The sequence below is a fragment of the Aquarana catesbeiana genome, linkage group LG10 (assembly GCF_042186555.1).
Source record: "Aquarana catesbeiana isolate 2022-GZ linkage group LG10, ASM4218655v1, whole genome shotgun sequence".
Classification (NCBI taxonomy): Eukaryota; Metazoa; Chordata; class Amphibia; order Anura; family Ranidae; genus Aquarana; species Aquarana catesbeiana.
Window position 1 is genome coordinate 85,316,525 of NC_133333.1, and position 16,721 is coordinate 85,333,245.

Here is a 16,721-nt window from a genome sequence, read left to right on the forward strand (position 1 = left end):
TGCGCATTTTGTGCAGGTACTCACCCCATCTCTGAAACTACACGTAATGGCTCCTTGGCTCAAGGAATTCCCAGACACGCAGACAGCACATCTCCTGTTTAAAGGGTTTTTTCTCAGGTTTTTCTTTACCAAGATTTAACATCACAATTTAAAATCAATAAACGGTTTAGAAGCTATAGTGGTGGAAAAAATTGCTAGCGAAATTAGTTTGGGTAGGGTAGCTGGCCCATTTAGGGACCCCCCTTTTAAGATTTTAGGATTTGCCCTTTAGGAATTGTTCCCAAAAAGGAACCAAACTCTTATGCCCTGTACACACGATCGGACATTTTGACAACAAAATCCATCAGATTTTTTCTGACGGATTTTGGGCCAAAGTTGTCTTGCATACACAAAGTTGTCGGAAAATCCGATCATTCTGAACGTAAAACACGTACGTCAGGACTATAAACGGGGCAGTAGCCAATAGCTTTCGTCTCTTAATTTATTCTGAGCATGCGTGGCATTTTGTGTGTCGGATTTGTGTACACACGATCGGAATTTAAACGATCGGATTTTGTTGTCGGAAAATTTTATATCCTGCTTTCAAACTTTGTGTGTCAGAAATTCCGACGGAGCCCACACACGATTGGAAGTCCGATGGAGCCCACACATGATCGGAATTTCCGACAACACAACCCAATCGCAATTTTTCCATCACAAAATCCGACCGTGTGTACAGGGCATTACTCTTACAGGCTTATTCATCATTTGCCATTCCCTTTCGGTGATTCCCTAAATGACCAAATACAAGACCAGATTTTGTCTGTTTCGTATGCTTCCTTTGAGGACACTTTGGTCATTTTGAAGGAATTAGGTCAGGGAGCTCTGTTGGCTAAGGCAGATGTGAAGGCTGCTTTCAGGCTGCTGCCTATAGACCCCATTTCATTTAATTCATTAGGCTTCTTTCAGGGAAATTTTTATTTTGACAAATGCCTGCCAATAGGCTGCTCTTTATCTTGTTTTTATTTTGAATCCTTTGCCTCTTTCTTAGAATGGGTCGTTTCGCGGGTGGTAGGAGTGCATTCCTTGATCCATTACTTTGACGATTTTTTTTTCCTAGGTCCTCCTCATTCAAATAGCTGTAGGGCAGGGATATGCAATTGGCAGACCTCCAGCTGTTGCAAAAAGTCCCATCATGCCTCTGCCTCTGGGTGTCATGCTTGTGGCTGTCAGAGTCTTGCTATGCCTCATGGGACTTGTAGCTCTGCAACAGCTGGAGGTCCACTAATTGCATATCCCTGCTGTAGGGATTTATTGCTAGCATTTTTTTTCAGTTTGTGAGGTGTTTGGGGTCCCTCTAGCACAGGAAAAGACAAAGAAGGTTACTCTTAAAGAGGTTCAGTCACTGCTGGGTCAGTTGGCATTTGCCACCCATATAATGTCTATTGGGAGGATTTTCTATGGCTTTATATGGCAATAGCTGGACTCAAGTCTCATGTAAGATTATCACATGACATATGGGAGAATTAAATATTTTGGTAAAGAGATTTTGTCACGGATGGGGAATTCTGCCTTCAGACGGATGCTGCCGGTTCCCTGGGTTTTGCGGCATATGGAAAACACAATGGTGCGCTAAGCCCTGGTATCCTGCCTGGAAGCTCAAGGGCTACTTAAAGAACAGTGTTTTGATAAAATTATTCCATATTTTGTTGGCAATTGAACTTTGCAGCACTTGTTTTCAAAACAGGCAAATCCTCTTTAGTACAGACAATAAAGATGTTATGTATGCATTAAACTGCTTATCCTCAAAGTCTCCGCCAGTCATTGTTCTGCTGAGACCAGGGGCGGACTGACCATTGAGCCACTCGGGCACTGCCCGAGGGCCCTGGACCACTAGGGGGCCCCATCAGGGTTGCCAGCCTCAGTAAAACCATGGACAGTATGTATAAATCTGTGTTTTTTTTACATCTGTCTGTGTATACTGTGTGTACATGTATGTGTATACTGTGTGGTTATATAATGTGTGTGTGTGTGTGTGTACTGTGTGGCCCCATAATCTCTGATTGCCTGGGGGCCCCATAATCTCCTATTGCCCGGGGGCCCCATGAGTTATCAGTCCGCCCCTGGCTGAGACATTTAATTTTTAAATGTTTGAGTCTAAACATTTGGATTAAAGCAATTGTATACCCGGCAGAACAAATGATTTGGCGGATGCTTTATCTCTTTTCAGATGGAATGTTTCATTTTCCTGTTGCCAAACGCGGACCCGGTGGGTTTGACTTGCCCAAAGTTCTTATGGAAACTCATTTGAAGAAGGTTTTAATCAATGTGCAGCACTCTATTGCCCTCTCCACCATAGGGATGGGCTTTATTTTCAGGTCGAACATTGGCTGTTCATCCATTCGCCGAACACCGAACAATTTGGGGTGTTCGCGGCAAATTCGAAAGCCGCGGAACACCCTTTAAAAGTCTATGGGAGAAATCAAAAGTGATAATTTTAAAGGCTTATTTGACTGGTATTGTCATAAAAAAGTGTTTGGGGACCTGGGGCCTGCTCCAGGGGAAATGTATCAATGCAAAAAAAAGTTTTAAAAACAGCCGGTTTTCAGGAGCAGTGATTTTAATAATGCTTGAAGTGAAACAATAAAAGTGTAATATCCCTTTAAATTTTGTACCTGGGGGGTGTCCAAAGTATGCCTGTAAAGGGGTGCATGTTTCCCGTGTTTAGAACAGTCTGACAGCAAAATGACATTTCAAAGGAAAAAAGTCATGTAAAACTACTATCGCTACTATCACTACTACCTGGGGGGTGTCTATAGTATGCCTGTAAAGGGGCGCATGTTTCCCGTGTTTAGAACAGTCTGACAGCAAAATGACTTTTCTAAAGGAAAAAAAGTCATGTAAAACTACTATCGCTACGATCACTACTAACTATTGTAAAACTACTATCGCTAGTGCCGGCTATAATGAATTGTCAGTCCGGCAATACACATAAAAGTTCATTGATAAAAAAGGCATGGGATTCCCCAACAGGAGAACCCCGAACCAAAATAAAAAAAAAATGCGTGGGGGTCCCGCTAAATTCCATACCAGGCCCTTCAGGTCTGGTATGGATTTTAAGGGGAACCCCGTGCCAAAATTAAAAGACAAATGGCGTGGGGTCCCCCCAAAAATCAATACCAGACCCTTATCTGAGCAACCTGGCAGACCGCAGGAAAAGAGGAGGGATGAGAGAGAGCCCCCCTCCTGAACCGTACCAGGCCACATGTACTCAACATTGGGAGGGTGCTTTGGGGTAGTCCCCCAAAGCACCTTGTCCCCATGTTGATGGGGAGAAGGGCCTCAACCCCACAACCCTTGCCTGGTGGTTGTGGGGGTCTGCGGGCGGGAGGCTTATCAGAATCTGGAAGCCCCCTTTAACAAGGGGACCCCCAGATCTGGCCCCCATGTGAATTGGTAATGGGGTACAAATGTACCCCTACCATTTCACAAAATAAGTGTCAAAAAGGTTAAAAAACACAAGAGACGGTTTTTGACAAGTCCTTAATTAATTTCTTCTTCTTTCCGCTTCTTCTTCCATCTTCTTTCTTCTGGTCTTCCTTCGGTGTTATAACCACCAAGCTGATTGGTATCCTTGGTATCGAAGGAAGACCAGAAGAAAGAAGATGGAAGAAGACGAAATTAATAAAAGACTTGTCAAAAACTGTCTCTTGTGTTTTTTAACCTTTTTGACACTTTTTTGTGAAATGGTAGTGGTACATTTGTACCCCATTACCAATTCGCACGGGGGGGCCGGGATCTGGGGGTCCCCTTGTTAGAGGGGGCTTCCATATTCTGATAAGTCCCCCGCCCGCAGACCCCTACAACCACCGTGCAAGGGTCGTGGGGATGAGGCCCTTCTTCCCATCAACATGGGGACAAGGTGCTTTGGGGGGCTACCCCAAAGCACCCTCCCAATGTTGAGGGCATGTGGCCTGGCATGGTTCAGAAGGGGGGGCGAAGGGGGGTTGCGTTCCTGGATAAGGGTCTGGTATGGATTTTTGGGGGGACCCCACGACATTTTTTTTATTTTGGTGCGGGGTTCCCCTTAAAATCCATATCAGACCTCAGGTCTGGTATGGATTTTGAGGGGTATCCCCAAGCCATTTTTTAAAAAATTTTGGTGCGGGGTTCCCCTTAATATCCATACCAGATCTGAAGGGCCTGGATTGGAACTTAGGGGGACCCCATGCATTTTTTTAAAAAAATTTTGGTTCGGGGTTCCCCTGTGGAGGAATCCTATGCCATTTTTATCAATGAACTTTTATGTGTATTGCCGGACCGACAATTCATTAAAGCCGGCGCTAGCGATAGTAGTTTTACAGTAGTTAGTAGTGATAGTAGCGATAGTAGTTTTACATGACTTTTTTTCCTTTAGAAATGTCATTTTGCTGTCAGACTATTATAAACACAGGAAACATGCGCCCCTTTACAGGCATACTATAGACACCCCCCAGGTAGTAGTGATAGTAGCGATAGTAGTTTTACATGACTTTTTTTCCTTTAGAAATGTCATTTTGCTGTCAGACTGTTCTTTTTTATAAATCTTTATTTAGTTTTCAAAAAAATTTACATACACATAAAAACCCCTACAGCTGGGAGGGTCTCTATACATCTTAAAGCATAATCTTTCCATTTCCCCAGTTATGCTTAATCGGACTACCTCCCCCACTGAACCCCCTCCCCCCCCACCTCCCCCTAAACCCCCCCTCTCCCCCGCAGGCCCTTTCCTTCTCTTCTAGTCAGATCTTATCAACCTTAATTCAAACCCTCTGTGCTATCTTAGCACTGCTTCCATAAATCTGTCTGTTTTTTTAAAGGCCCCCCAAAGACTCCACTTTCCCTTCTCTTCCTCTTGGTTCCTATCAGAATGTTCTTTCCACTCTACTCTCTCTAATCTATAAATTTCATTCACTTTAGCAATCCAGTCCTTAATCATGGGAGCCTCCTCTTCCTGCCATTTCTTTGGAATCACATTTTTTGCAGCATTAAGTAATACTGGGGTTAATGAGGACTTATACCCTTTTTTCCCTCCCTCCAGGCCATGGAACAGACAGCTCCAAGGGATATACTGTATACTCTTACCCGTTATCACCTCTATTAGCCTTATCACTTCCTGCCAAAAAATTTTAATTTTAGGGCATTCCCACCATAAGTGCGCCATTGTTCCCGGGACTCCACACCCTGGCCAACAGTTGGGGGAATTACCTAATGAAGATTTACTCACTCTAGCCGGGGTCATATACCACCTGGCTAGACACTTATAGTTACTCTCCCTTGTTTTCATATCAACTGCCGTTCCCTGCGTTGCTCCCAGGATACACTTCTCCATTTCCCTGTCACAGTGGGTCCCTAATTCCTCCTCCCATTTTCTAATGAACGGAGGAGGATCCTGTCCGCCCCCGCTCATCAGAATTTTATAAACCTCGGAAACAGTCCTTTTTTAATTCTTCCCTACATGCTAATTTCTCTAACCCTCTGTAGTCTGCTTATCTTTACCTATACTAATTATATCCCTTATCTGTGTTTCCTTATCACAAATCCAATTCCCTCCTATCATCTCCATCCCTGGGGGGAAGAACGGGTTGTCTTTTATATAAACTAAAGGTGAGTTAACCACCGTAGGTTATCCATAAATTCATTGTGCCCCTTGGCATCCACCCTCTCAAGTTTAGTCAGACGCTGCCTCCACTCCTGAAGGTATTTAGATGTTAAGATTTTATATGTCGAGCAAAGTTTCACCCCATAAGGTTGATGAGATGGCAAACATGAACTCCCCCATTCTCCCTTTCCCCTAATTTTTCTTTTTCTTTTTCTTTTTTTTATCTCCCTGTTACTTCTCTTTTGATCTAACTGATATGACAAGATTGTATTTCAACTACTATGAGAAGTCATTCAACTGTATAGATTGTAACGATTAATACTCTGTAACTTTTGTAATACTAAGTCTTATACTTTTGTATGCCATAAAACCCAATAAATATTTTTCAAAAAAAAAAAAAAGGTGAGTTAAACTCCCATTTATTTAAATAGTTAACCTGGTGCCACACTTTAAATGTGAGGTGCGTTATGTAATGTGTATCTTTACCTAAACTCCTGTAGTGAGGTGAATTCCAAATCAAATGACTCAAGCATGCCTTACTCAACCCTTTTTCTAAATTCACCCACCTTTTATTATTACTACTTTTACCCCATTCAAGTGCCCGTGCTATTACAATTGCTTTATAATAATTTCTGAAATCGGGGAATGCTAACCCCCCTCGTGCTTTCTCTCTACTCAACACCGCGTGCGCTATTCTTGGTTTCTTATTACCCCAAACATATCTATTTATTAACTCCGACAGGACCCTGAAGAACTCACGGGGGACTGGGATGGGGAGCATTTGTATTTTATATAGCACTTTAGGTGCAAGCACCATTTTTACAATATTTATTCGCCCCGTCCAAGAGACAGGGCCATGCGATATTCTCTTTATTTCAGCTCTTATTTCGTTCAAAAGAGGTACGTAATTTATCTTATACAGGTTCCCCCTAGAGCCCGTCAACTTCACTCCCAGGTACTTAATATTATCTCTCCACGGAAAATAGAACTCCTCAGCAAGTCTATTTGCTTCTTGTTTATTAATATTAATCTTTAATGCTTCGGATTTTTCTATATTAATTTTAAAGTTTGAGAGTTCACTATATTGCCTCATTATGGCCAACAAATAGGGAATTGAAATTCTGGGATTTGAGATATAAAAGAGTATATCATCGGCAAATGCCGCCAATTTATGATCCTCCTCGCCTACCGTACATCCACTGATGTCCAGGTGTTTTCAGATCATATTAAGGAGGGGCTCTAAAGCCAGGACAAATAGGAGCGGGGACAGCGGACAGCCCTGCCTTGTACCATTCTGCATGACAAACCGAGCAGAAGGCACATTGTTCACCCTCACAAAGGCTGATCATTGGTCAGATAGGGTTTTTATCCATTTTAACATTAACGGCCCCACTCCCATTGCTTCCAACGTGCTGAACATAAATCCCCAGTCTACTCTGTCGAACGCCTTTTTGGCATCAATCGACAGAAGTAGCCCTGGGGATCTGCTTGCCTTAAATGCCTCCATTATAAGGAGAGACCACACCCCATTGTCTCTTCCTTCTCTCCCCGGGACAAACCCCACCTGGTCCGGATGAACCAGGTAGGCCATTTTCTCCCTCAGCTGGAGTGCCAACACTTTCGCATAAAGTTTGGTATCTGCGTTTAACAGTGCAATTGGCCAGTAACTCGAACATAGAGTGCGGTCTTTCCCTTCCTTGGGGATCAGCGTTACTGCTGCCAGTAAGGCTTCTCAACACATTTCTCCCTGTTTTTCCAGGCCGTTCCACATCTGGCAAAGCCTTGGAACCAGGGATTCTTTACATTTTTTGTAGAAACTTGAAAATCGGTCTCTCCAGTTCCATTGAATCTATTTCTGACAGTGTAGGGAGGGCTGCTTCCTTTAAAAATCTTCTTACCTTCTGCTCCTTCTTCCCCACCAGCTTTTCTCTTTGCCCAACTGAATAGAGAGAGGTGTAGTACCGTCTAAATTCCTCTGCTATTTCTCTTGAGGAGTGTGTCATTTCTCCTTTTTTGTTTTTAACCTTCTCTATGTAATTCTCCTCCTTCTTTTTCCTGATAGTTGAGGCCAGGTGTTTCCCTACTTTATTCCCCTTCCTATGGAGGTCTTTACAATGTTTAAACCTTCTTTTATGGGCTTCTACTTCTAACAGTTCGCTCAACTCCTCCCTTTTTATTATTAGTTTGCTAAATACCTTTTTTCCTCTCCCCTGTTGGCTTTGTGCAGTTGTTCTAATTTATGTATCTTTTCAATTAGACTCTCTTGCTTTTTTTCCCCTTTCTCTCTTCTCCCCCGTACCGATCAATATTAACACCCCCCTTATATAAGCCTTGAAGGTCTCCCAAATGATTGTCCCTGGGACTTCTTCAGATTCATTGGTGTGAAAAAACCCATCAATCTCCCGCTGAATCCTTTCCACGATATGCTCTTTCTCTAAAGGAAAATCATTTAACCGCCATGTACAGTATATGGGATCCTTTGTAGACCCTTAATCTCTAGTGTCATCACAACAGGGGCATGGTCAGACAAAGTCTGGATCTCTATCTTTGAACTCACTATTGAATCTAGTAAGCTATGGTTTACTAACAAGTAGTCCAGCCTTGAGTAGGTCCTATGGACCGGTGAGAAGAAGGTGTAATCCCTCTCCTTAGGGTGCAACACCCTCCATACATCTATCAATTGCTGGTCATGCAATTTCTTCCCAATTCTAAAGCACCCCTTTTTATCTGCCCTCTCAGCTCCAACTGACCTATCTAAGGCTGGATCTAAGCCAAAGTTGAAGTCGCCCGCCAGGATCACTCCCCCCTCTTTAAATTCCTCCAGACTAATCAAGGTCCGGGAGAGGTATTTTATCGGATCTCTGTTTGGACAATACACGTTAGCCAGTGTAAAAATCTTTTCATTCATTTTTATTTTCATAAACACAAATCGCCCCTCTAAATCCACCCTCTTATCCACTATATTAAATTTCATCCGCTTTGAGAATCCGATAGCCACTCCCTTCGCCCTTTTAGAGGGGGAGTCACCATATATCCATACCGGGTAACCTCTTGAGTTCAGTTTAATACCCTCCTCATGCACCAAGTGTGTTTCCTGCAGAAATGCTGTCAGAATGTTCTAAACACAGGAAACATGCACCCCTTTACAGGCATACTATAGACACCCCCCCCCCGGTACGAAATTTAAAGGAATATTACACTTTTATTGTTTCACTTTAAGCATTATTAAAATCACTGCTCCACGAAAAAACTTCCATTTTTAAAACTTCTTTTTGCATTGATACATGTCCCCTGGGGCAGGACCCAGGTCCCCAAACACTTTTTATGACAATAACTTGCATATAAGCCTTTAAAATGAGCACTTTTGATTATTCATGTTCGTTTCCCGTAGACTTTAACGGTGTTCGCGTGTTCAAACAAATTTTTTGCCTGTTCGCATGTTCTGGATCTGAACCGAACCGGGGGGTGTTCGGCTCATCCCTACTCCACCATGGCAGGATACCAATCAGCTTGGTGGTTATAAACAAAGTAAAAAGTGTAGCGCTAATAAGTACATGAAATTACCACAAAGGGGATAAACCCAATAGTCGTAAACACATATAGATATATATTCAAAATGTAATGAACCCAGTGATTGAAAATCAGCATTTAAACAACAGTCCAAGTAAATAAATCAATAAATACTAGGGTGAAAAGTCCCATGAATAACTTTGTGTAAAAATGTTGACAGTGAACAAGTGCAAGTTTGAAGTGAAGAGACACCACCACCAATAATATGGAGGCTTACCGGAACGTTTGAACCCAAAAGAACCGACGTTCAATGGGTCAAACAGGCTTATGTAGTGGAGCAACCACCAAAGGTATGGAATCCTCTGGAAGCTGTAACAAAAACCCATGACCGTCCGTGGACTGGTGTGTCTCGTAAAGATGACCCGGTATAGGTGGATGGCGAAAAGGACCGCACTTGGAGAACACCGGCTCAATGGGACAGAGGAGGCCTGGGAGCCCGTGGGAATACTCCTCCCCACCTGGACAGAGGAATGAGGAGGGGCCCTAAGTAAATATACTGGGATTAGACCAAACCTAATTGAAAGGTTGAAGCACCATTAAGGGCAAATAAATGGTTGTATCCAAGGATTAAACCGTTGGTTTCAATTATGATGAAAGGTGATGTATATGTGAGCTTTAAAACATGTCCCAGAGTGGAAAAGAGGGCACAGTTTACAGCTGATGATAGTCTGCGATCTAGTACCCAAAGTCTCTCCACAACGTTCCTCACAACTGGGGGGATGAGCCGCGACTCATGTGAGGAACCTTGTGAAGAGACTTTGGGTACTAGATCGCAGACTATCATCAGCTGTAAACTGTGCCCTCTTTTCCACTCTGGGACGTGTTTTAAAGCTCACATATAAATCACCTTTCATCATAATTGAATCCAACGGTTTAATCTTTGGAAACAACCATTTTTTTTCCCTTAATGCTGCTTCAACCTTTCAATTAGGTTTGGTCTAATCCCAGTATATTTACTTGGGGCCCCTCCTCTTTCGTCCGTCCAGGTGGCTCCCAGGCCTCCTCTGTCTCATTGAGCCGGTGTTCTCTATGTGCGGTCCTTTTCGCCATCCACCTATACCGGGTCATCTTTACGAGACACACCAGTACACAGACGGTCATGGGTTTTTGTTACAGCTTCCAGAGGATTCCATGCCTTTAGTGGTTGCTCCACTACATAAGCCTATGTTATTCATGGAACGTTTCACCCTATTATTTATTGATTTATTCACTTGGACTGTTGTTTAAATGCTGATTTACAATCACTGGGTTCATTACATTTTGAATATATATATATATATATATATATATATATATATATATATATATATATATATATATATATATATATATATATATATATATATCTATCTCTGTATGTGTTTACGACTATTGGGTTTATCCCCTTTGTGGTAATTTCATGTACTTATTTATTAGCGCTACACTTTTTACTTTGTTTTTATGCATATATCACAATAGCTGTGTTAGCTGCTTCTTCTGTTCCTTTTAGGCAGTGCAGAATTATTTTTTACACTAAGCTTGGTGGTTATGGTCTTCCTTTTTGCAAGAGCATGGTGTCACTGATACCTCGGTTTCCGAAGGTTTAGCTCTGATGTTCTCGAACAAACTTTTCAGTAAAAACTTCTCCTGGTCACATGTAAATAAAGTTTTTTCAGGAGTCTCTTTCTTTCTTAAATTGAACAATCCTCCCTCTCTTTTCAGTTTTTTCATGATAAGGCAAGCTTTGAAAGGATATAAAAAAGCAAATAAGGTTGTGAATTCTAGGGAGCCAATCTCTACTGAAGTTTTGGGGAGGCTTTGCAAGGCTGCAGAGACAGTTTGCTGGTCAGAGATTGAAGTGATGCTATTTAAATATTTATTTTCAATAGCCTTCTTTGCTGCTTTAAGAATCTCAGAGCTGGTCCCTCCAGCCAAGCATAAAAAGGGGGACTACAATGGGAGGACGTGCTGTTAGGTGAGGCTACAGTTAAAATCCGTATTATATAGTCAAAAACCGATCATATTTGTAAAGGATCCTGGGTAGTGTTAAATGTTTGTAGTAAGTCACTGCTTTGCCCAGTGGCATCGTTAAAAGATTATATTAGGCGTAGGCCAGCGGTTAAAGGGCAGTTTTTTGTACATTTTGACGGCTCGTCTTTAAGAAAAATTCAATTTTTACAGGTTTTCAAAAACTGCAAACATATTTTAGGTTTGGATAATGCACGTCTGATGTCGCATTCCTTTAGAATAGGGGCAGTCACTGAAGCAGCCAGACTAGGTCTCAGTGAAAGTTTGATCAAGAAAATAGGTAGATGGAAATCGGATAGTTTCTTATTATATGTTTGGCCAGCAAGAGAGCAGATGAGAGAGTATCTAAGAACTTGGGTTTAGACCGGACAGATTTCAAAGTGATGTGGCATGGTAAGCGCGCATTTAATTAGTGAGTTAGGAATTTAATATCTAAAGTGGCCAGCACCTGATATTTTAATTTTGCATTTGGGAGGTAACGATTTTGGGAAGGTTAAAACCCTCGATCTAATTTACACAATATAGAGACGATTTGTTAAGGTTCCATTTTTCATCCCCGGGGATGGTTAAATTTCAATTTCTTACACCCCTTAGAGAAAGTGAGAAAAAGGGTTAATTGGGCAATACAAAAGTTTTTAAGTTCTCTCGGGGGATTTTCTTATAGGCACACAGAATTAGAGGTTGGGGTTCCTGGTTTGTATAGAAGGAATGGAGTCCATTTGACAGAGATAGGTTTGGACATTTTCAATGCTGGTCTCAGCTCATGGGGTGTGGGTGACAGGTGGTTTACCACCTGTCTTTTGGGAGATTCCCCTTTATTTGATTATACAGTTTAAGCCGTAGTGGCTGAGCTGTTTTACATGTTCTAAAGTTTAACTTTTAATGTTTATTTATTAAAGCCAATAATAAAGGCCGCAGCCAAATATTTTTCCAATCAAAGGTTTTAGTGTGTTTTATTGTGTTTAAATTCTGCTGACTGCTATCCCATCTAAGGAAAAGGTAGGAAACAGTTTTAATCCTCCTTGCCTCATGGGATTGCGTCAGCTGGGTTTCTAGTATTCCCTCACGTTTTAAAAATTGGGGGAAGACTTCACATTGGCCCTTGGCCTCTGGGAAGGTCAGGTGACCACTGTATCTGGGCAGTTTAAGGGGTTTTCTGTGTGGAATTTCAAATAAAAAGGGGGTTCCAAACCCCAGAGGTTCAGTCGCCTCATTAGCAACAGCTGTGGTGTTCCCTCCCAGCCTCCCTAAATTCTGGCTAAGAACTTTATTATGTGGCTAGTGTCACCTTTCAAGGGGGGCAGTTTTTTTAAACAAAGTTAAACAAATTATTTAAAGGTGATAAAGTTATATGTTGAAAGTGGGGAGATTCCCCTTTATTTGATTATACAGCTTGAGCCGTAGTGCATTGAGGTGAAAAATCTCTTGTGATGCACCAGCCCCCCAGAGCCCCCCTTTTACTTACCTGAGCCTGATCGTTCCTGCACCGGGGACACGCACACCCACTTGGATAGATTGATAGCAGTGCAGCCATTGGCTCCCGCTGCTGTCAATCAAATCCAATGACGCAGGAGCTGGGGGCAGAGCCAATTCCTGCTGTCTGTGTCAATGGATGCAGCAGCAGGACACGGGAGTGCACCTGCAAGGGTGCCCCAAGGGAGAGCACTTCCCCGACGGGGTACTAGAGAAGAGGAGGAGCCAGGAGCACTGCTGGGGACCCCAGAAGAGGAGGATCGGGGGCCACCCTGTGCATAACTGCACAGAGGAGGTAAGTATGACATGTTTTTTTTTTTTTTTTTTAAACTGAACCTTTAGTTATCCCTTAAGCTTTTATCAGAGTTAAAGCCCATACACACGAACGGACTTTCCGACGGGAAAAGGCTGTTGGCGGTATCCATCGGGCAATCGTTGTTGGACTTTCTGCCAACAAATGTTGGCTAGCATGTTTTCAAATTTTCCGTGGGCAAATGTGTGTTGTCGGATTTTCTGAGCATGTGTACACAAGTCCGTCGGACAAAAGTCCAAAGTACAAACGCGCATGCTCGGAAGCAAGGACTACCCGAAAGCAGTCGGTCTTGTAAAACTAGTGTTCGTAATGGAGATATCACATTCGTGACGCGGCAAATTATGAAATCTCTCAATGCATTGCATTCTCTTTTTCTTTGCAATGGTGTACTAATGAAGCTGCTTTGCTGGTGATATTGACAGTTCTGCCAAACGTATTTCATTTTTTTTTGTTGTAGTGATCTCCAGAATAATATTTTTTTTTCCAGTGATCTCCAGAATAATATATATTTTTTTTGTTTTTGTTTTTCTAGTGATCTCCAGAATAATATTTTTTTTCCTAGTGATCTCCAGAATAATATATTTTTTTTGTTTTTCTAGTGATCTTCAGAATATATTTTTTGTTTGTTTTTCTAGTGATCTCCAGAATAATATGTATATATATATATTTTTCTAGTGATCTCCAGAATAATATTTTTTTTTCTAGTGATCTCCAGAATAATATTTTTTTTATTTTTTTTGGGTCAAGTTACCACAAGACCATTATTATCTTGTATTTTTGAAGCTCAAATATACAACTATTAGTAATGGGACTAGTGTTAGGGACTTTAATTGAAGGTATGACCTTGTAAGGTCAGTTCTTCCATCCCTCGGGACTTTAATTGAAATTGTGGCCCAGTAAGGTCACAAATTTCCATCCCTGTATTAATCAAAAAGAGAAGGAGGACAAGAGGGTGGGACTTTAATAAATCTCGTGGTTGCAAAGAGGTAATTGGTGAACATGTTGGGATTTTAATGGTTGCCATGGAGTACAAACAGAAATATATAAAGACATAATAAAATATTGCATGGTTAATGCAGTACATCTTAGTTACAACATGAGTATCATGAAAAACAATGGCAAACAAACAATCCTCCAAAATGCACCAGAATAAATTGAGTAAAAGCATAATACATGATAGTGCCTGCAAAGCCTCGGGTCTCTCGGATCAATGAATAAAAATTGACAAATGGCTAATAGAACAATGTAAATATTGATAAGTGGCAATATGAATGGCAGCTCAACGCGTTTCGTGTCTAGAAGGCCACTCATCAGGAGCCAGCACTTGATATATCTAGAGGTAAAAATGATAGTATAGATTTCGATGGTATAATAATTACACATACGAATGGGGGGTAAAGGTAATACCCTGTATCGATTGCAAGTTAACTTACTCAAGTTCATATGATGGTGGCGTGGTGCCGAGCCTCACGTGCCATCCGACTGTTGTCCCCACCGGGAGCCGCGGCGGGCTATACAGCGGGGGCACCCCAGGGGCCCCAACCAGGCCAGGCATGGGACCAAGGTAACCTGTGTGAGAGTGATAAAGAGGGTGAACCAAGGTTCACAGTAGGGAATGATGTGAGGGGGTGAGGAAAAGGAAAGGAGGGGTGTGTGGAAAGGGTGAACACCAGAGAGGTGGCTGTGTTGTTGGTGGAGGTGGTGGAGGATTATGGTCGATTTCGCACATGTGCGTTTTCTTGGTGATTTGGCCCCTCCTCCCCTTGTTGAGGAGCTGAAGGATCATCTCTTCACACATGCTGCGTTGGTCCTTCTCCATAGCCTTCAGCTTGTTTGCCGTCATGCAGTCAAAAGCCTCTTGGGCATCAGGGGCCGTGCTTATAGCACTTGTTGCATGCCTGAGGAAGGCAGCCATGGCATCATTCAGGCAAACCCTAATGTCAGGCTAAACTCTCATAATCTGGTCCCAATATAGGCCTAATCTAAAAGCAGTATAGGCCACTAACCACTAATGCCCCGATTTAAAAGTGTACCTTTGTTTTAATGTTCCTTTGTGCGATTCCAATCTTTCGTTCTCCACTCACAGATCGTTCCTACGGCCATTACATCGACCGCGCTTTATGGCTTTATATACACTGAGCATGTGTAAAACTCTGCCCCTGTCCTTCTTTCTAGTGTATTCCCCACCTCTTTTCTTTCAGGGCAGTGGGAGAGCAAATGGCGGCGAGACAGCAGGTGTGTGCTGAGAGCAGCAACGAGGAAAGCCCGGAGCAAGAAATTTCCAGATCCAAGAGGAGATATAAGGATACAAATATGTCTTGAAATGGTGGAGATGGTGGACATCTTATTGAGGACAGACTATGATGGGAATCATGGACCTTACAGAAACCCAAATGCCAGAAAGGCCAAGATCATGGCTAAAGTTGTGAGAAGTCTGCACAGGAATTTTGGGGTATGACGATCCAAGGATCAGTTGAGAAAAAGCTTGTCAGACCTTAAATTGAGAGAAGATCAGTATAGAAAGATCAGGAAAGTGCTGCGAAAAAGTAAGTATTGGTCGTGTGTTCCTATTATTATTATTACTTTTGTGCTGGTCCATGTTCTTTTCTGTACTGTTGTACAGTTTAAAATGCCAAGTTTTTTTTTTGCGGGCACAGGAATCATTCACGGGACATGAAACATTGTTCACTCGACCACTAATACTTTGTTTTTGTGAGATGCAGGTTAAATGCGTTTGTTATGGCCTATTTTAATTAAAATAAGTTCATTAGATTGTTGTCTAGATGTGTTTGTAACTATAATGAAATGTCAACTTGATTCAGTGTCAGTAGAGGACACTCAGAAGCTATTCACGCATCGGGACGCAGGAGCACTAGTGTGGGACACCATAACACCCTTGTTATGGTGTCCCACGCAGGTACTCCAGTGGATACTAGGGGTATCTCCATGTGTGAAAATTGCACAAAACAGGTAAGTATTCCTGCTTTGAAAAGGGAAAAAAATCATGTATTCAGCTTGGAACTCTGTCAAAACAGACAATTGGAAGATACTTCCAAACAATGTTTCATATTACTATTTCTAGCCTAACATATCTGTCTGCTAAGTATACCTTTTTTGTATTCACAGGGGAGAAAAGAAGAGGGACATCTGAGCTGTGTGTGGACACCAGTAAACAAGCACCTCCTGAAGATACAGAAATTCAACTCACCCTGAAGATGTCGATGCTGATGTGCAGGAAGTACTGTGTGAAGTTCTCAAAATGGTGTCGACCACAGGTCAGTGTCTGAGGCCACAGCTTCAAGTAATAGATGGATGCCTGCATATTTGGGGCGGCACAGTGGTGCAGTGGGTAGCACTTTCACCTAGCAGTAAGAAGGATCACTGGTTCGAATCCCAACCACGACACTACCTGCCTGGAGTTTGCATGTTCTCCCTGTGCCTGCGTGGGTTTCCTCCGGGTACTCCGGTTTCCTCCCACACTCCAAAGACATGCTGGTAGGTTAATTGGATCCTGTCTAAATTGTCCCTAATATGTATGAATGTGAGTTAGGGACCTTAGATTGTAAGCTCCTTGAGGGTAGGGACTGATGCGAATGTACAATGTATATGTAAAGCGCTGCGTAAATTGACAGCGCTATATAAGTACCTGAAATAAAAAAATAAAATATTTCTAATACATGGTGTTTTTGTTTTTTTTGTAGGTGATGTGGATGTTGTTGAAGACCAAAATCACTTCAG